The sequence below is a fragment of the Rhipicephalus sanguineus genome, chromosome 9 (assembly GCF_013339695.2).
Source record: "Rhipicephalus sanguineus isolate Rsan-2018 chromosome 9, BIME_Rsan_1.4, whole genome shotgun sequence".
Taxonomy (NCBI): Eukaryota; Metazoa; Arthropoda; class Arachnida; order Ixodida; family Ixodidae; genus Rhipicephalus; species Rhipicephalus sanguineus.
Window position 1 is genome coordinate 25,532,921 of NC_051184.2, and position 21,792 is coordinate 25,554,712.

A 21,792-nucleotide genomic window follows, 5' to 3' on the forward strand; every position below is an offset into this window, starting at 1 on the left:
GCGGGATTTCTGCGCAGTTGCTTTGCTTGTTGTTGTACAGGGGAGGGATGGTCTGTGTTCTGCTCTTCCGCATGGGCTTCACAGAGCAAACGAGGGAATCACGGCCGTAATTAGGAACACTTTTGCGGACAGTTAATCGAACAAGTGGTGACGCACTGTTCTTATTCTGCAGGTTTCACGGATGCAGGCATCTGGAAGTGAGGACATTGCGACACCTGAAGTTCAATAAAAACCAGCGAACGGTTACGGGCAGAGAGTTGTGCCATGTCCATTCCTATTGTCCGTCGATTCGCATGACACAGGCTCTCGTGGAGTCTTAAGAAAAACGGCGCAGCAATGAAGAAGGGAGCAGAGCCTGTATGGGTCGTGTGCACGAAACTAGTTAATGTGTCGAATGTCGCAGAGTTTGCAGTTCAGAAACACACCTCAGCTACGATAAACACTGCCACCGAAATTCTAGAACAGGAACACTAAGGCAAGATAATATAGCAACGACGAACACTCTCAGCCGAACTGTACACAGGCGTCCACTGTTAAAGGGAACATCGGAGCGTGTGGCGGCAGCTCGGCGCCACCGCCGGCCAGCGGCTGCAACGAGTTTCGCGCAGGCGCAGTGCGCGCTGTGAGTCGTGCTCTTTCGTCGTCTGGTGCCGTCTGCATCCGCACTGCCAATCGTCGCGAAGCGAACCGCTGACGCGACGAAAGAGCACCGGGCACGGTGCTCACTGCGTCTGCGCGAATCTCGTTGCAGCCGACGGCCGGCGGTGGCGCCGAGCTGCCGCCACACGCTCCGATGTTCCCTTTAACAGTGGACGCCTGTGTACATCAGGAGCGCCAAGGAAACAGACACGAGAGTACAGTTGCAACTGTGCATCAGGAACACTCCGTAAATAGCCTATAATTCGAAACACTTGAAGTTCGGGTGACAGTGTTTTGTAACTTTAGGCTCTTTACGTGGTGCTCCTGATTTACAGTTATCGGGTGACAATCTCCAACGCGAAAAAAAGGGACAATTGTAAATCACGAACGCCAATAAAAGCGACGATACGCGGAGTCGCCCATGGCCACGATGAACATCCACACCGCGAATGAGGTACGCTGACGAAAGGGTACATTTACAGCAACGGTCCGAAGCTGCAGATCGATATAGGGGACCAGAGGGAATCTGTATCGTGCGTTCCGAATACGACTGCTGGAGGGAAGCGTACACTTCCATAATGGAAGAGACGTCGTTCCGAATGAATGCAGCCGAAACACCACACTGGTTTCAAGCAACAAGCGGCAGATAAGACCGGAGAACCACGCAGCGGAAACGATACTGGCACTGTAATGTGACAAACCTGCAGCTACACTTCCATCATAAGCAGAGTGCGCCAATCCTTTCGCCGTAGGTTAGTTGCTCCGGGGCAGGAGTCCGTGAACAGGAACTGCGGAGTTTCATGCACCGTCACGATAACCTATATATACCCTATAGCTGAATTGTCTCGACCAGCAGAAACAGTATCGAAGGATTGTCGAACAGTACGAGGAGCCACGAGCATGCGTTTATGCAATTATGAATACTCTTCCTACACTGCCATCACATGATCAATGAACGACAAGCGCCCCACACCTCGCGATATCCTGTAAAGGATGGGGTGTTACCGATAGGGTGAACATCTAATGTAGGAACAGTACAACCGAAGGAACTATGGACGAACTTCACAGCTACGCCACGTAAACGCAATGGCTACCCACCGGAAGAGCCTCACATCGCACGATATGTACCACGTAGCGTACGAACGGTTCTGGCAGACATGCATGGTAGTATTTGCGAGAGTGACGTGCAAACGTGCAGAGACCGCTGCACAATGAATGGATCCGTCCATCAGTGTCTCTCAATATGTGGTGAACGATGGCACCATGCGAGAGCAGTAACTACTTGAGGAAAAACTGGTATGGCGCAAAGAAGACGGGGACGAACTGACAGACACTGTACACCAAGCTGGCGACAGACCACGAAGGAATGCATGCACTTCCGGAACTGCTTGGCTGTGACGAATACATTATTCACAAATACGGAACCTCACGAAAAGTACAACAGTCGTTACGAGGCCTTAGCAGTACAGTGCTTCGCGGATTATTCGTCACTAGGTTACATATTCGAAAGCTGAACTGTCGCTCACCTTCGCCGGCTCGCCAGGAAGAATTGCGGTGGTATACCTGCATGAAAAGAACGCTTTCAATTGCAGCTGTCCTGCAGTGCGCCCACAAATCGTGCATACGTATCTCCAGGCCCCCATGAACATCGGGGGGGGGGGGGGGGGGGGGCGGCCGCCTCCCCTAATCACCTACGAGGGGGGCGCAAAATCTGTCCCGTACATTGACTTAGAAGGGTGGGGGGGGGCGCTGCGATGACCCTTTGCCCCCCCCCCCCCCTGATGGGGAACCCTGCGCACGCCTATGCCCATGAATATAATCATTTAAGCAATCCTCTTGACTTTCCAGAGCTGTGTGCATCTTCTGTACCGAAACAGTATCGAAAATAGGAAAAATCCCACCTATAGTGAAGACTACACGCGAACTGCGTAATGAACGCATAATGCTTTCAAAACTTCGGTAATACACCGAGTTCTGGGCACACATCTGGGGTTCAAAATTCGTTGTCGCCATTTGTATGTTACGCTAACCGCACACGCACGACAGCATCTTTCACCTCACAAAATCTGTAAGTGACGACAGTACGATGCAGCGAAAAGGCATTCCGCTCCTGCATCAGCCTGCCTGTACGTTACTGTGCCGCAGGACGTCACCGTAGCTTCGGAGTAGGGCCCAAACCTGGAGAAGACTATGGCTACTATGTGCCCAGAACCGTAGAGCTGCCGTTTCGGAACTGAACGTTGTATTCGACGTAATATGAGTGGTAATGGACCGCCGGAACACCTACACCTGTGTACGTAGTTCGCTCGCGAATACATTTTTGGCGTTCTGTACTTCCCCACCGGTTTATTCACTGCTAGAACAACGCCCGGCTCCATTTCGGCACACTATGCAGTCGGCCACCGTGGCGATCACGCGTAACGGAAAGAGGAGGAGGGTGCTAGCGTTCTATAAACGTTGCTAGCGGCTGCAGAGCGGAGGCAAACTACGGGATCCTTTCCCATTGCGATAAGAATCGACCCCTGTGATATGAGCGCCGGAAGGAGGGAAAGGGCGAAAAGATCAAAGGCGTCAATTTCCACGCGATAAGCATAAGCCACAGTCAGCGCCATCTCCATGATATCGAGACAATCACACGCCGATATCGTGCGTGTGTAGCAGCCGAGAACGAACGTATCCGTGCCACTACGGTGGCCTAGTGTGCAGGGTGTCGAGCTCACACTCTGCGGGCCGAGGTTCGATCCCCGTCGAAGGATGCGGGCTGAGGCAGCACTGGGCCACTGGAGTGTGGGAGACAAGATATGACGACGCCGTGCCTTTTTTCGGCACACCGTCAAATCTCGCTGGCCCCACAGGCATCTAGTGGCAGGTGCCTGTCGCTAATTTCTGTAATATTTTTGCTTCCCCTACACGATGTTGAAGCAGGCGCAGCTTGCACGAAGGACTTCCGCCAGCCGCGTAAAATTCACCCATGACTACAAAGCTTCGTCCCGTTTTTTTTTTTTTTTGAAGCTTTGCAGTCATGGGTGAAATTACGCGTTGGCAGCGTCCGTCGTGCAAGCTGCCCCTGACTTTGTACGGGAAAGAACAGACGACGTCACAACAAGCGAATGTTGAAGTCCGCTACATTTTTTTTTAACGGAGGACCACTGGCGCAACCTTGCTGGAAGTTTGCCGCTATTTGCGAATCTTATACGTGGCACTCCTGTACTATAAACACGTGCGTATATAATCCACTTGAATAGGGAAGCAGCTGGGCGGACATTCTACTGCGACTTGCTGCGACATTTTTTTTTTTTTTTACCACACAACGGGAAGCAAAATGTATGATTATCGATAGATCTGCCTGCACCAAGCATAACTATTTTTCCACAGTGAGCGTGAGATGGGGGAATACATACACGATGGAAACAGGCCTCTGCACATCTGAAAAAGCATCAGTCATATAGGACTCTGCCTCCAAGAAGCATATGGTAGTAACGGTGCCGTAATGTTTACGAATGCAAGTCTTTCCAGTTAGTTTTCGTGGGAGGGGGGTGGTTATAACTACCCTTTATCTATTTTCACCCCCCTGTACATGCCAGCATAGTAAGACATGTAAACAATGAGATGTAACAGAATAACGGACCGATTAGCATTGCGAGCACATCAACGAACACCACAAATGCTGCAGTAAACGTTGGGCCTCTTATGAAGTGAGAAATGCCCGAACCGAAATTGGCTGCGCAGAAATAAAGACTCGGGGACGTGGATACAAATGCGTGCATCTCTAAAGCCATGGTGACTGAAAAGAGGAAGCCATGAATGCAACTGGATGTGAAGGACGCAGTGAGTATTCCGTGGAGCTCGGTGAACAGGCGTTTTTTTTTTTTTTTCCCCCGACTCAATTCTGCTGTCTTCTTGTCCTTTACCACTATGACTCGATGCGTCGTTCTGAATTTAAACCTCCAGGTTTCTGCTCAGTAAGTAAGTACCGGAAAGATGCCGCTGTAAAATACTTTTGTTGTGAGATATACTGGCGAACTGCCTTCCGTGATCTGACAATACCTGCCAAATGCACGTCCTCCCGTTCGTATTCCTCACGAGTTACATTCGTCTCGTGGTTCGGATCTACAGTAACTTTCTGCCCCAAGTAGATGCATTGCATCGCTACCTATGGAAAGGTTCTTCTTCCACGATACTTAGTTTTCTGCATGACAATTTCTGGACCCACCATTCTGTTTTGCTGGTCTATTTCAGTGATCATGCTTTGCAATTCGTTCCCTGAGTTACTTGTCCTTACGGTAGAATAAATAATCCTTCACGAATAAAGTTTTGTGCTCGCTATCACAGCGCTTCCAGGCCATGAGCGTAACGACCACAACCACGGGTCTACGGACTGCAGGAGCTCCAGTGCGAGGACCCACATATCGTTACGGTCTTTGATCTATTTGCATGATAAGAATCCTAATAGTTTTTTTGCAGTGCGACCTCAAAGACGCAATCATCCTCTGAACACTGGGGCACGAGTCTGAAGCACGGAACCCAGCAGCGCATGCAAACCGGGCTATTCCGAAAATGCAGAGGATCGAATACCCAGCAAATACTTGCGCACTACGGGAAGCCATGCTGACTGGAGACCAAGCAGTGACTTGGTGATATGTTCCAGACAGGCGCGTACGGTACACTGCGAGCACATGGAGTTATATGGTATGGGAATGCCGGAAACAATCCTAGTTTCCCGCCCATAGACGCACAGAGCGTACAAAGAAATCCGGAACACCAGTGGGAGGCGTTGCTGACGTCACTAAACCCTGTGGACCAGATCGGGCATGTGCTGCAAGCCGGGGCCAGCTGGCATAAGGAAGTAACCCGCACATGGTACGAACACGAAGTCCGGACTAGTATGAACCCTCCAGTGACGTGCAAAGAAATTCTCTTACGCTCGTGCATCCGCTATCTCGTATGAATTTGAACGCAGCCTCGATGGAATACTATTAATAACGGAAGTTCAAATACGCAACTGCCCAACATAACATGGGAATGCATCGAATTAGCTCGCTCATTACAACACGTTCGTTGGGAACATTGTATGTTTGACAGAGACACGATGAACAGGTCCTTGCAGGGCCCTGTTCGTGAGCTACGAATGCATTCGAAATTCGAATAAATTAGAATGCAATGCGGGAAAATACGAACGCTGTCTGCCATAGACGTGCGCAGGGTTCGCCATCCATTAATGGAGGCCAAATGTCCCCCCCCCCCCCCCCCCGGTTGGTCGAGTCCGAAAGAAAACAAGCTCCGCAATGAATTTCAAAGAAAAATAAAGCGATGCCGTCTAAAAAAAAGCCTGCAATTGGTCTCCGGCTTTCTGGGGTAAAGGTGGGCCGTAAAGAAATTTTTGATGCAATATCAGGGGCCCTTGGTCATTATTATCGTGAAAGAAAACGCGTAGTCGTAACCCTGCGCACTAAATATGGCGTGAAAGGTCAGACTGAGTAAAGGTAAGGCGTGTAATTGGCGTCCCCCTTTAAATGGTTTAGAGTAGGGCGGCTGCTCACGCCTACACTGGCTGCACCACATAGTGTTCTTTTCACCGGCGAGCGTCTGCAAAAGAGAAACTTGGAGCGCAGGTCAACGCCATCTACTCATTTCGCGACGAAGATACCGCCGGTGTCACTGCGTTCTGCCCAGCGAAACTAGCATGCATGCATGCTGACCGTACATAGCTGCTGCTACGGTGGCTTAATGTGCCGTGTGTCGAGCCCACGGGATGTGAACCACTGGAGTGTGGAGGACAATATTAGACGGTTGTGCTTTTTCGCACAAGGTCTAATCTCGCGGGCCTCCTAGGCACTAGTGGGGGGGGGGGGGGGGGATGCCTCTCGCTTGTTATGTGTTTTTTTTTGCTTCCCATACACTATATGAAAGCAGGGGCGCCTTGCACGAAAGACTTCACCGGCGGAGCAAATTCTCCCGTCATTGGGAAGCTTGATCGTGAAAAGTCCTCGCGCATTTAGTTCGGCAAGCGAGTCACTCACGAACACCACTGCACGGGGACATCCCGCGACGTTTGAAATTCACCTACAAGCTGGTAAAATCAGTCATGCAAGCTGCCCCTGCCGCGTTGCTTTCCTACCAGGCGTTACCTTATTGGCAAGCAAGCCGCGGCGTGAACAAAGTGTGTTGCCTTCTCACCTCTATCACCCCTGCTTTCAGTAAAGCATACAGCACAATTCTGCAACAAATTAATCCCGATCACGGCACGAAAAAGACATAACGTGCACCAACTTCCGAATGTACTGATATTTTCAGGACATACAGCGACGGTTCTATTCTTTAGCTCTTGGTCTACTAAGCGCACTCTGTGACAATGCGAGAAACACCTCATTCAAGAACAGCCCTTTTTTGTTTACGCAGAATTTGTTTCGTAACACATGCTGCCTTGCGAAGCTATGGGCTGACATTTATAGGTTACGTTATTTACCATAAAGCATTACTGAAATGGACGAAATATTTACCAGTCATTCACGTTATCAGATAGAAGATTTCTCCTTTCTCTGTTTTACTCGTACTCTGCCAATTCAAACACTTCAACCAAAAGGCGGAACCAGTGGCGCCATTTTTCTTTTATTACAGCTACGCAAGGAATGAAGCTAGTTTTTTCATTAAAACATAGATATTGCAGCATAAAAGTAATCACCAATACTCAGCGACGGGAAATGATACTACTGTCAAGACGAGTCTGAAGGCGCAGAAGTGCATCGGGGTTGCGAGAGTACGACAACATTCCAGCTAGACAGATAAGGCGTTTACTGTGGCGTAACGACTACGTCACTGAAAGAGTGCAGGTAACTATTAATTTGGTTGGGAGAATGTGTGAAGTCACGTTAGTGTGCTAGTTTCACAGACAGAAGCTAGTCAAGTAAACTGTTGAGTGCACTTATTGAGCGTTGATATGCGCGTAACTTGTGCTTTGGGAAATGGCTCGCAATTATTCATTTCTTCAACACCTCACATTGTTACAACAAGAGCCTTCCCCGCTTTCATTTTTTCTGAACAGTTTATCAACGCGTAGCTGACTGCATCGCTTCTAGGTTAAACGGCACCTGTAAATATCTTACGGAAAATTACTAATACTCTCCTACTTTATGGTGCAACGTAACGTCAGCCCTCACGTTGGAGTACATACGTCAGTATTATCGAAATTAAGTGCACTTTATGGTGCAACCATGTGGATATCATACGTAACCTTCGTTAATATACTCCTCTGGGGTCGAGCAATGTTTCAATATAGCTTGTTGAATCATAGGAATACAAATGTATAGCAATGGCAAACCCGCGTTCGCATCAACTGCGGTTAATCCTGTAACCGCAGTTAAAGCTGCCCGTGTGACAGAGGTATAACAGTCCCGTTCTCATGCTGAAACGCCCCTGAGGAAGCTCAAGCTGCGCTGCCTCTTGCCTGGAGCAAGATGGCTGCCAACCGGCTTCGCCCGCTCGCGTGGGCGCGTATATAGGAGGCCTCCACTCCAGAAGTATTTTTTAAACCTCCTTGGAATGGGCTAAGTTTTTTTTATTCCGAGGAATTGAAAGGAATGGAATTGCGACAAGTTCTAATTCCCCGGAATTGAATTGGTGGGTACCTGCATGTGTACGTGTATTAGTTGCCCCAAGAGACTCTACAATGGGCCCTACAAAGTCCACTCTTCCAGCTTTCGCTGTGACTGTGCTGCGTGTTCCGCGCAGGCCTGGTGATCTTTTTTAGCAGAACAGTGGTCTCGCCCATCAGAGAGTACACTCAATGACGTGCTGCTTCTGAGATCGTGCTCACTCCCTTGACACAAAGCACTGAGCCCACTAAAAGAATTCGTATTTGTCTTTTGAGAAAATAAATCCTATTACTTGGAAATTAGTACTGGTTTGTGCTAGTTGGTAGGAATCCGCCTCTTTCATTTTCCTGTGCTGCCCTCTGCCGTTTTGGTAGGGGCCGCTACAACTGGTACTGCCAGAAGCAAAGCCTCCGAGATGATGAGATGTTTCGCGACTTTTCCGCTAGGGGAGAGCGCATGCGCGGGGGCGCCGTGAAAAAGGCGGATTCGTGGTAAAGTTACTTCCGCTCCTCTGAAGAACGCGTTTTACCCTTGTCCCACTTTCTTAAGAGGAGGGCAAGTAACTACATCACAAATCCAATGTTTTTATGATTACTTTAAATATTTGCATACAGAAAAGCCGTTACGGAACGGAAGTTTTTGCGGTGGAACCAAACTAAAACCGAAGCGAAAAACATTTCGTTCCGACACCATGCTTTTGCCCCATAAAAAAGGAATTACATAGAAACGGGTATTGGTGAGCATGAGGCTGAATTATTTGCTCTTAAAGGCGCATAGAGGATCTGGAGAACCGTTCTAGACGTAACAATCTCATTATACGTGGAATAGAGGAAGAAGACCCTGAGAACGAAGCTGTATTACTGAGAAAGGTGAATGACGAAATCTTTCGCAAAATACTTAATGCAAAGCTAAGCTCAATCGAGAGAATACACCGATTGGGAAAGAAAACTCCTGATAAGAATCGTCCGGTCATTTTGAGAGTAGCAGACTTCAGGGATAAGATGAAAATCATGACAAACTGTCCCAAACTCAAGGGTACACAGTTCAGCATCAGTGAAGATTACTCCAAGCGAGTAGTTGAAATCAGAAAACAACTATGGATTTCATCAGCGGAAGAAAGAATGAAGGGAATGAGAGCTAAACTTATTTTCGATAAACTAAAGGTAAGTAACATTCTTTATGGCTGGAATGAAGCAAGCAATAAACGGTTCAGGATTACTAGTTCAGGCCACACCGGCTCCGAGTGACGCAAGCCACGACCAACAGCATGCTTTAAGATTATTAATTTAAATGCTAGGAGCATATTGAGTAAAGCCGATGCGGTAGAAGCAGTGATCCTGGAGCATGAGCCAGACATAATGATTATAACAGAGACATGGCTACATAAAGATGTACAAGATTCGGAAGTGACACCTTCAGGCTATGTAATTGTAAGAAATGATCGGCAAACCAGAGGAGGCGGTATCGCTTTCCTTATCAAAGATTGCATTAAATTTTCAGTATTGGATGACAACTTTGACATAGAAATGCTATGGATTACGACTAGGCTAAACAATCGAACTGTGTATATTGGAGGACTATACAGGGCCCCAAATTCTTCTTTGGATACAATAAAAAAGCTAAGAGATTTTATGGATTCAAAGTTTAGTCTTCATGATAACGTTGTTTTGTTAGGTGACTTTAACCTACCGAGAATAGACTGGCTATCTCACTCTCCGGGAACAGCGCAAATAGCAAGTACTGAGCAACTACTGGAACTAGTATTCTCTTACGGGCTAACGGAAATTGTTACTGATTTTACCCGGATAGGTACTACAAGGTCATCGGTCCTTGATTTAGTATTTCTGTCACCTGAACTGCGGCATTTTCTTAGTGGCTGCGATGTCGTAGAAGGTCTGTCTGATCACAAAATGGTAGTAACGCGGCTAGCAATGTCTTCAGACACTTCCAGTAGACACACATTTAGCACTGAACTTTGTGGCCGCAGACGACTTAGCCATTCTAGACTACTTTGAACAATCATTTGATAATTTTCTGGCCCTTTACAATGCTGGCTGTAGCACTGACAGATTATGGCAGTTATTTTCAAATGTCGTTGCAAAGTGTGTTGATGAAGGAAAGTTCTTTCCTTCCTCCGTGTCAGAGGGCTTTCGTCAGCTTAAGAAACTAGGGTCTTTAGAATTACGTATCCATGTATTTTCTAGTAAATGAACACACCACCTAATACTTACATAGCAGTGATGCTACCGAGGACTTCTGATTTGGAGCAATTTTTGGAGCAGCGAAATTTCCATTTTGGAGCACTTTGGAGCAGCAAAAATTTCCATCTTGGAGCACTTTGGAGCAGATAATTTTGCATCTGGGAGCACTCTGGAGCAGTTAATTTCACATCTTGGAGTGCACTAGAGAAGGAATTGACATTTAAGCACCTGAATAATTATTATGGGGCTCTTATGAAGATCTACAAATATTTCGATTCATTGGAAATCTCTTGGAAAAAATAATCTCAGGAGAACTCCATATTTCACTCAATAATGCAAAAATAAGGGCTCATGCAGTTTAGTGTTCTAGATTAACCTCTTCGGTGATTATTTTCGACACTAGCAAATAAACAGAATACCGGACCAATAAAATTGCACTTTATGAAATAACACTCTAAATACATCTATCTGGTTATCACAGACGTAGTAGACAAACGCCGTGAGTTACAACAGTGCCTCAATGCTAGAGAGTCCCATTGTCCCTAATACATTCCCCTAAGACGACTTCAAGGCGAAAGCCAGGTTCTTTTTCTTCTCGATCGGTGTGTTGATCCTCCCCCTCCCTTTCTGCAAGCTTTAATTCTGCACCTCACATGGTTTTTCACTGCCTCCATGATCGGCACACCCATCATGGAAGCAGTGCAAAGCTACAATGTCATGTGATGACGTCATCATTATGACATTACCAGGGGCGTAGCCAGAAATTTTTTACGGGGGGGGGGGGGGGTTCAACCACACTTTATGTATGTTCGTGCGCGCGTTTGTATGTGTGCGTGTATATATACGCAAGTAAAATTGAAAATTTTCGGGGGGGTTCGAACCCCCCCCCCTGACTACGTCCCTGGACATTACGATCTATGACGCCATGATGACACCATCAAGTGATGATTGTTTTTTGCAGAGATGGATTGATGCCGCCGACGGTCAATTTTCGTGTTTGATGAAGCATAGATCTAAGGCTTTTGTATTATTGCGTAATGACCGTTAACAGCCTGGCTGCTCTGCAAGAGCGCTGCGTTGCATTTCCATCTTCCTGACGTCGTTCTTATGTTGGCGTGGCCCTTAACAACCTGGACTTACAGCCAAACTGTCCTCCATCATGTCACCTCTATGCCGTGCGCGAAACAACTTCGCTTAATTATCATCCACTTCACAGAGTGGAATGGCTCCTCATTTTTTTATTGTGATAGCAAATATATGGACACTCTCGACGGGTTTTTACCAACGCCGTTGCCGTAATTTTTCGTATAAAGTCCAAATTGATAACATCACCCCGCCCATTTTACCCGCGGGTAAAAGCACGCGAGCACTGTCGACGAACGCCGCTGACGCGGAGATTAAACGAGCCGGCCGTCTCCATCGCACGGAGAGCGCATGCGATAACATTTTCCCGCTTGCGGGCCTGCCGTCAATTGCTCATCAAACAGAGAGGAAATGCCCCGCCCGTCTTTCGTAAGGAGCATGAAGGGACGCCAGGGTGGGGAGGACTGCATTGCTCTAAGGGTACAGTCACTTGCGCGCGCGGGCTATCTCGAAACATCAGCAAACGGCTCGTAAACTTGCTGTGCTCACAACACTTCGCATTTAGAGAACTCACAGCACGAAAACCGCTTCGGTTCCTGGAGTGGCCCTATTCCCTTAAACCAGCTGTTAAGGTGTTTAATAGACAGCACCCAACGACAATGAGTAATGGCGACAGTCACGGCAAGGCACGAACTCCCTGCGCGAGCGGCGTTCTTTCTTCAAGCAACCAAAGAGGATGACCCACTAGAAGGCGCTGGAGAGGGTAACCCATTACCATGTCCCAAGGCTTCTCTACAATTACCCCGGGTACGAAAAGGGAGCCGTCCGGCGACCTAACAGCTCGTCACTATGAGTGGGTCATAGTAGGCCTTGAGGCGCTCCACGTTGACAATGTCGCGCCCTCGACGGCGCATGTCCGAAGCTGGTTCGATGGGTTCGATCAAGTAGTTGACCGGGGATGTGCGCTCGACGACCCGGTATGGGCCTTCGTATTTCGGCAGCAGTTTTGAAGAAAGGCCACTTGCAGTGGTAGGGACCGAGAGCCATACGAGCGCTCCAGGAAGGAACGTGGGTTCAGAAGTGGTGGTGCCATCGCGAATGCTCTTCTGCAGCTCTTGTTCCTGCGTCGTAAATGTCTTGGCAAGCTCGCGACACTCTTCAGCGAGCCTGGCTGTGTCAGAAATAGGCGCACACTCAGATGAATCCGGCTTGTATGGAAGTATCGTGTCGATGGTGTGCGACGGGTGCCTTCCGTACAGTAAGAAGAACGGTGAAAAACCAGTAGTGCTCTGAGGGGCGGTGTTATAGGCGTAGGTGACGAAGGGCAGAATGGCATCCCAATTGGTGTGGTCGGCGGCGACGTACATTGACAGCATGTCGCCGAGCGTGCGGTTAAAGCGTTCGGTTAGGCCATTCGTCTGCGGGTGGTAAGCAGTAGTTTTGCGGTGAACAGCATGGCACTCTTTCAGAATGGCTTCCACGGCCCGACTTCCGATAAGAAGACACGGCCTCGGTCGCTGAGAAGCTCTTGGGGTGGACCGTGACGCAGTATGAATCGGTGTAGTAAGGAGGCAACATCGCGCGCTGTAGCCGCTGGGAGGGCGGCGGTTTCGGCGTATCGCGTTAGATGGTCAACAGCGACGATGGCCCAGCGGTTACCAGCCGAACTCAGAGGAAGTGGTCCATACAAATCGATGCCCACGCGCCCGAACGGACGGTTAGGGCAAGGTAACGGTTGTAGACCTGCTGGCGACACGTGCGTTGCAGGTTTTCGGCGTTGGCAATCGAGGCAGGAGCGAACGAACTTCTGCACGTAGCGGTACATCCCACGCCAGAAGTATCGTTGTCGAATGCGGTGGTAAATTTTGGATACCCCAGAGTGCGCGCATTGCGGGTCGGAGTGGAAGGCCTCGCATATATCAGAACGCAGACTGCTGGGTATCACTAGTAGCCACTGGCGGCCGTCGGCGTTGTAATTGCGTCGGTGCAGGAGGTCGTCACGAACGGCGAAATGGTGGGCTTGACGACGTAACGCGCGAGTGGATGGTGTTGCCGTCGGATCAGTGAGCAAGTCGATCAGCGAGGTGATCCATTTATCCTTGCGCTGTTCGGTAGCGATGGTGTGAACGCTGATCGAAGCAACAGCTATGTCAGATACTGAGCAGGGGGCATTGTCGTCAGGCAAGGGAGAGCGCGAGAGGGCGTCGGCGTCAGCATGCTGGCGTCCGTTGCGGTACAGCACGCGGATGTCGTAGTCCTGCAGGCGAAGTGCCCAGCGGGCGAGACGGCCTGAGGGATCCTTCAATGACGACAGCCAGCATAGTGCATGATGGTCGGTGACATCAAATGGGCGACCATACAATTAAGGTCGAAACTTTGTAAGGGCCCATATGATCGCCAGGCACTCTTTTTCCGTGACTGAGTAATTGGTCTCGGCTCTGGTAAGCGTACGGCTTGCGTATGCCACGACATATTCGGGAAACCCTGGTTTGCGTTGCGCAAGGACGGCGCCGAGGCCTACACCGCTGGCGTCCGTGTGTACCTCCGTAGGGGCCGTAGGGTCGTAGTGACGTAGTATGGGAGGAGACGTCAACAAACGACGGAGCTTTGCGAACGCGTCGTCACACTCGGACGACCATGAATTTAGGGGTCCGTTACTTCCAAGGAGCTTCGTCAGCGGCGATATGATGGTGGCAAAGTTTCGTATGAAGCGTCGAAAGTATGAACACAGTCCGACGAAACTGCGCAGTTCTTTGACGGACGTAGGTTTGGGAAATTCGGCCACGGCCCGAAGCTTGGCCGGATCGGGAAGGATTCCGTCTTTGGACACGACGTAGCCGAGGATTGTCAGCTGCCGTGCCGCAAATCGGCACTTCTTCAGATTCAGTTGGAGGCCGGCGTTGCTCAAACGTGTCAAAACATGCCGCAGACGTTGGAGATGCGTGGAGAAGTCCGGAGCGAAGACGACGACGTCGTCCAGGTAACACAGGCACGTGTGCCATTTCAAGTTACGCAGAACGGTGTCCATCATGCGCTCGAAGGTCGCGGGCGCATTACACAGACCGAACGGCATGACGTTGAACTCGTACAAGCCGTCGGGCGTGACAAAGGCTGTCTTTGGTCGAGCGTCATCAGCCATGGGTACTTGCCAGTACCCCGAGCGCAAATCGAGAGATGAAAAGAATTCTGCTCCTTGGAGGCTGTCAATCGCGTCGTCGATTCGCGGCAGTGGATAAACATCCTTGCGGGTGACCTTGTTGAGCCGTCGGTAGTCCACACAGAACCGCACAGAACCGTCCTTCTTCGTAACGAGAACAACAGGAGACGCCCATGGGCTGTCGGAGGGCCGAATTACATCGCGTCGAAGCATATCGTCCACTTGCTCGTTAATTACCCGGCGTTCTGTGGGAGACACGCGATATGGACGTTGCCGCAGTGGTGGTTGGGCGCCAGTGTCGATGCGATGCGTAACAGCGGACGTGCGGCCGAGGGAAGTTTGCCCGACATCGAAAGAATGACGAAATTCATCCAACAAGCACAGAAGCTGCGAACGCTGGACCGACGTAAGGTTGTCAGCAATGGAGGACCAAATACATCAGTAGGTGACGAATCAGACAGCACTGATGGTGCGGGAACTGGTACAGTGCGAGTCATCGGGTGCGTCCAGAACTTGTGCGTCTTCAACGGGTTCCACTTTGCCGAGACATTCCCCTCGAACCAACGTAACAATGCACGGGGATGGGTTGGTAACAAAAATAGTGGTGCTTCCATGAGTGACTCGCACGGTCGCAAAAGGTACCAGCAACCCTTTCCTAGTGCAGACGCGGGCAGATGGCGAAAGGAGTGCAGTGGTGTCGGAGAGACCGGCGCAGTAGACCGACACAGCCGTTGACGAGTTTGGAGGCACTTTCGTATCGTCTTGGACGAGGATCTTGCTCATTGCCGATGGACTGTCTGTCGGCGTCAAATGTGAGAACGGTGAGAGTTCGATTTCGGCTGGTGCGCAACGAATTACGGCGTCGTGGCGGGAGAGGAAATCCCATCCCAAGATGACGTCGTGAGAGCATGCCGCAATTATGATGAACTCGACGTCGTACAGAACGTCCTGAATGACGACGCGAGCAGTGCATACTGCTGTGGGATGAATACTCTGGGAGCTCGCGGTACGAAGGGACATCCCAGAAAGTGGCGTCATCACTTTTCGAAGTAAGCGGCAAAGTTTTGCGTCCATAACGGATACAGCGGCTCCAGTATCGATAAGGGCCGATGCGCGAACACCGTCCACAAGCACGTCGATTACATTCGATGGACTTCGCTGAGGGCTTTCACAGTTCGATAGCGTCGCAGCCCTTGCCTCCTGGACTGCGACGACTAGTTTTCCTGCTCTCGTGCGACCGAACGAGGCCGCATGGGTGACAGTGACCGACGTCGGGGAGACGGAGAGCGGCGAGTAGCTGGAGGTGGGCGGGACGTCGGCGACATAGGTGGAGGTGGGTCGTAGAATGCACGGCTTGACTGGCTGGTGACAGGTGACGCGACTCGAGGCGGCTGCACGCGTTGACAATAACGGGCCACGTGACCGGCGTAACCGCAAGCAAAGCAGATGGGCCGGTTGTCGGGGGTGCGCCATCGGTTCGCCGGGGTAGGTCCCGCCCATGTCGCAGTACGTGATTGACGAGTCGGCTGCTGAAATGACTGCATAGTGGGCTGCAGTCGGGGCCGAGGGATGGCGTCAGCATATGTAGCCGGCACACCCGCCTCAAAGAACGGAGGTCTAGCGGCGGCTTCGGCGTAACTCATTGGGGCAGCCGCAGGAATTACTTGGGGCGTCCTGGCGACAACTTGAGCGTAACTCTGAGGCGCAGGAGCCGGATAATAATAATAATATCTGGGGTTTAACGTCCCAAAACCACGATATGATTATGAGAGACGCCGTAGTGGAGGGCTCCGGAAATTTCGACCACCTGGGGTTCTTTAACGTGCACCTAAATCTAAGTACACGAGCCTCAGACATTTTCGCCTCCATCGGCGCAGGAGCCGGAGGTTGCGGGTGGTACTCAGGCATGACCTCCGCAATTTCCTGCTCAATCGCTCGGCGGAGAGGAGGAAGAAGGGTGGTCGACGACTGTTGAACGTGCGGCGGGTGGGCAAAGGCGAGGAGGGAGATCTGGCGTGCAATTTCCTCGCGCACGAATGACTTGACTTCTGCCAGCAACGCGGCCTGGTCAGATATTGCCGCCAAGCCAGCAAGCTCTGCGTCGCGTGATGGGGAGCGACGGGTCATCGAACGCTGCCGGCGGAGCTCCTCGTAGCTCTGGCACAGCGTTATGACCTCGGCCACTGTGCCAGGGTTTTTGGCGAGCAGCATAGTGAAGGCATCGTCGTCAATGCCTTTCATTACGTTCCGGATCTTGTCAGACTCAGACATGGTTCCGTTGGCCTTCTTACACAAGTCGAGGACGTCTTCGATATAACTTGTGAACGATTCACCGGCCTGCTGAGATCTCTCACGTAAGCGCTGTTCGGCTTGCAGCTTACGAACTGCTGGGCGGCCAAAAACGCTGATGACGGCGGTCTTGAAATCGGCCCAAGTCGCAAAATCGGACGCGTGGTTGTTGTACCACAAGCTTGCTACGCCCGCGAGGTAGAACACCAAGTTGCTTAACTTGCCTTCTTCGTCCCATTTGTTGGGGATGCTGACGCGCTCGTAAATTGCGAGCCAGTCCTCCACGTCGGTGCTATCGGCGCCAGTGAAGATAGGTGGGTCGCGTATACGGGGGACACCAGGACATGTGCTCGTTGCGAGAGGAGGCGTTTGCTGGGCGGCGTCTTGAGGCATGGTAGATGGCAAGGTACGGGATCGGAGCTCCAGGGGCATTGAATGGGAGCAGAGCACCTCCACCAAATTGTTAAGGTGTTTAATAGACAGCACCCAACGACAATGAGTAATGGCGACAGTCACGGCAAGGCACGAACTCCCTGCGCGAGCGGCGTTCTTTCTTCAAGCAACCAAAGAGGATGACCCACTAGAAGGCGCTGGAGAGGGTAACCCATTACCATGTCCCAAGGCTTCTCTACACAGCGTTTTGTTGAGTTACGCGAGCTCGGATCCAAAAGAGTTAGCTGCTAGCCTTACTTCGTATAAGAATACAATTTGTTGGTATCGCATTCATTGCTTCGCCCTAAAGCGAAACTGAGTTTTTTTAACCGTGAGGCATTGACCCTGGACAGCGAGCAGCGGACGTGTAACATGGTCTAGCCGTTACACAGTGGGCTGTCAGCGACGGGCCCGCTGCTGACAGCTGCGCATATTAAAACGCAATTGCGGCTGCTCCGACCAGGAGGCATGTTTTTATTAATGAGATGACATTTTGTTGCGATAGTAATTATATAGACACTCTCGACGGGTTTTTGCCGTCATGTCCCGTATAAAGTCCGAATTGATAGCAACCCCCCGCGCATCGAATGTTCTACCGGCAGTAAAAGCGCGCGAGCGGGTCCGACGAACCAGGCTGAAGCAGAGATCAAACGAGCCGGCCCATTTCCGTCGCTCGAAGGGCGCATACAATAACATGACCCCGCTCGGGAGGCCTGCCGTAGAAGCAGACCGGAAACGCCCCGCCCCTCTTGAACGTGCATGAAAAGACGCGAGGGGAGGGGGGGGGGTCGCTAGAGCAGCAACTTTGGACTGATTCTAAGGGCGCGGTCACTATCGGCAGCCGTGCGCAGGCGGCTCGTATACCCTTCTACGTGCTGCGCCCTCAACGCGAACAGACTGTGCGGAAAGAGCATCTCTCCCTGGAGCGGCCGTATTCTCTTACACCAGCGTGTTGTAGAGTTACGCGAGATCGGATCGTTGCTATTGTATCCAGTGCTTCACCCTTGCGATGAAACTGACTTAAAAAATGCAAGAAAAAAATTGGAATCGGAACCCTAGCACTCACGAACTCTAAAGGGCAGGGCCTTTTAAGGAGTATTTACCGCAGATTGAAAACCCGGATGTGCTGGTGGAAGGAATTACGAAAAAGTTCTTCTGGATTAAGAACCACGGATAAAGTATATCTGAGGAAAAGTGTCAATGCGGTCCCACCGTTCACGTGCTCTTCCATATATACGCGAAGCACGGAAAATTTGATATTGTTCCATATATTCTATTGCTAGTGATCCCCGATTTTATTTCGCGATGACCATAAACACAAGTGACAGACATTTTAGCGGCACGCGTGTAGTTATTACTCAACATTGCTTTCATTAAGTGCCGTGCGACGCTTGCAGCGAGCTATCAGTAGCGTTTCTGGAACAGACGACGTCCGCCGATGAATCGCCGCCACACTTTCTCGCTACCGATAGGCCTAGACGTCACGAGCCTCTGCGAAGAGCGCGTTTTGCTGTCAAGCCGACTTGCAGAACAGAAGCTGCATCGGCACCGTGCATGGCGTCATAGCTTATTCGGCACGCATGCTCGAGCGCTGTTTATACGGCGGAATAATTCTTGGCCCGTGGTTGTAACTTTGACGGCCCCAACATGTTTTGACGCGCCAGCGGTGCGATTGCCGGTGATAGACACCCCCAAACCCTACGCTCTGGCGCAGTTTGGCGCAATTTTCGTCGATATTATCAGGATGGCACAGTACATACAATTTGGCGCACTTTGGCGTAGTTGGCACAGGAGTGGAATCACTGACTTAGTGATGTTGCGCCAAAGATATGCGTAATGTTTGCTTTTGTTACGATCGGTTGTGGAAGGAGACATTGCCGGCGCCATAGGGCGCGCTGCTGTCAGTCACGCTTGTCACTCCCTTAGGCCGACCCTTGGAGGAAGGCACGGAACGCTGCCTTTTTCGGCAGCTTATGCCTGCGTAGGCCGGCAGGTATAGACTGCAGCCGCAGACGGGTTCGAACTATTTAGCGCGGTGCAGTCGGCGTGGGACAGCGTCTCTGTCGAGTTTCCCACCAAACCGCCGCATTCGTAAGTTCCGAACGCAGACGTGCAAGTTTCTGCGAGTTCCAGTGAGCCGTTCGTCTCGCCCTCGAGGTCGCGACGCTTCCCGTCCCTTCCACAGTTTCGGACGCTCTTCCTCGCCGTCAGGGCGTGGCACTTGCATTGTGCGGTTCATGGCCTTCCTGCTGGAGGCAGGAAGTCGGGTCGTCGAACCATCTGATTGGCGGGAGCTGCGGAGACCGGTTGCCTCAGTGCCGTCTGACTTGTCGCTATATAAACTGGAGACTCATGTACACATTCTCTCTTCTCGATCCTCTGGATCTGATGTAAATTAACCTCCGTCCATCTGTATGAGCGTCTCTCCTCTCTGCAAGGGATGGGTCCGGTGACGAGGGCCAGCTACCAAACGTGACCGGCCGGACCCGAGCCACAACACGATGAAGGAAAGGCTACGGGGGAGGAGCTACTGCACATGCACTACTCCGCGAGGTAGTCCGGTTCGGAGCGCGCTTCGAATTTTCGTTTTTGAACCTTCCGTATCTCCTGTGACGGCTGTTCTGTTATTCGAGCGGCCGAGCTCGAATAATGACATTGCATACCATTTGCTTCGTCTACTTAGACAGCCATTTGTTAGTGAAATTCATCACAAGCTCCTTCGGGCAGTCGTCGGAAAAGCTGGAGGGTGAAGACGCCATTTTGACTGTGTGGTGCACACAAAAGGTGCGACGTTTTCAAACGTGTAAAAACACGAAATGACACTGCATAAAGTAAAACAAATATAAACATCTCCTCGGTGCGCGCTGATCCTATCTTCAAAGAGCGTCCTGTAGAAAATAAAGCAATGTTGTTTTGCTTGATTCTCACGTACAAAACAAGGACGCAATTGTGGGACTATATTCTTAGGTGGTAGCCCATGCGTAGTTTGGCTCTGTAGCCTTCCCTTCATTACCAAGAAAAGTTGTCCGCTAGCATAGGAGCGTTTCTTTAGATTCATTTTATTACATATAACCTACTGCTGGCGATGTCAAATTCGTAAAATATAATCCTCGGGGTTATCCGGCACTGTATTTTGATTAAAAATTCAAATGTAACGTTAATGTAACGACACGTTCCAATTTTCGAAATGTAACTGGAACGAGTTCCTTTCGCGCTAAAGGAACTTGTAACGGGAATTCGTTACAAGATTGGGAAGGAACGAGGAGCGAGCTTTCGTTCCTGTTTTAGAGGAACGTGTACAACACTGATGTGTAGCTGGTACTACCTCGCTTTTCCGCAGAGTGATGAATAATGGCGTAGTGGGTGCTTCCCACCTTCACAAAAATTATGATTTATCGTAGTGGGTACCTTGCTAGTGGGCTTGTATTAGTAGCCTCAAGAGATTTTACAACGGGCTCTAGATACGCTGCTCTTCCAGCTTTCGCTGTGACTGTGCTGCGCTTTGCGCGCAGGCCAGGCGTTTTTCTTTTTTTAAAGACGATAGTCTTTCTTGGGGAACTTAAACGCAGAAATTTTGGTCTGTCTTTCTGTCTTTCTGTTTGTCGGCACGTCCCTCGATTCAGCCACTCGGCCAAAGTTGAACCACTTGCCCAAGGGCCAGCCGTCTTGAACTGGTACTGCTGTTCATACTTGTGAACGTTATCGATCAAAAAGTAAATATCATGCATATCTGAGGTGCAACATCACTAGGTAAGTATTAGGTGGCGTGTTCCTTTAATAGAAAATGCATACATACGTAATTTTAAGGACCCTAGTTTCTTAAGCTGCGCTGAAAATGCATAAGAATGGAAGCTTGAGCGAGTTGGTATGCGTTCATCTTTGTTGAAACAGCGCTCACTATACGACGACGAAGTAAAAGAAGGCACAGGACAGGCGCTACCTGTCCTGTGCCTTCTTTTACTTCGTCGTCGTCTAGTGAGCGCTGTTTCAACAAAGCTGAAAATGCGACTGCGCTGAAATTTGCCTTCCTCCGTGCCCTTCGCACGAGCTCATGGTTGTGTTTCGGTTTCGGTTCTGTATTGCACTGTACGAATGCCATGGGTTGGTGTTGAAAAACTTTAGTTTTGAGAAGGCCAAGAAGGTGAAAAAAAAATATTTAAAAAATGAAAAAGCAGCGTTGTGGGCGGCCTTCAGGCTGCCGGTTGTGGGCGCCGCTCTGGCGTTCCTGTTTTACCCAGGCGACGTGTAAGTAAAAGAGTGTGTGGAGAGTACTCGTTGAGTGCGGACGTTTCTCTGCTTCAGCGCTTCGCGCCAAACCGCGTTTTCGGGCTGGCTGGCGTACCCGCCGGTCGCGTTGGTCACCGCCGGTCTTCGCCTGCTGCTGCGCCGGGACTACCAG

At 50.4% G+C, this 21,792-nt stretch overlaps 1 protein-coding gene and 1 long non-coding RNA gene across 5 annotated transcripts in view; one reads left to right on the top strand and one right to left on the bottom strand.

Moving 5' to 3' along the window:
- LOC119404794 (zinc finger protein ZFP2-like) overlaps positions 1–251 on the top strand; it is a 93,252-nt gene extending 93,001 nt beyond the window's left edge. For 3 of the 4 annotated variants that reach the window (XM_049419022.1, XM_049419023.1, XM_049419024.1), the window contains one exon: positions 173–242. The gene's annotated coding sequence lies outside the window, so the exon portion shown is untranslated. Of the gene's footprint in view, positions 1–172 lie in introns of all 4 variants that reach the window. The other variant, XM_037671464.2, reaches the window with a different exon arrangement.
- The window catches only part of LOC119404798 (uncharacterized), a 55,609-nt gene that overhangs the window by 3,379 nt on the left and 30,438 nt on the right, over positions 1–21,792 (bottom strand). The window contains exon 3 of the long non-coding RNA XR_005186370.2: positions 2,166–2,202. This is a non-coding gene — a long non-coding RNA (uncharacterized LOC119404798). The remainder of the gene's footprint in view (positions 1–2,165; positions 2,203–21,792) is intronic.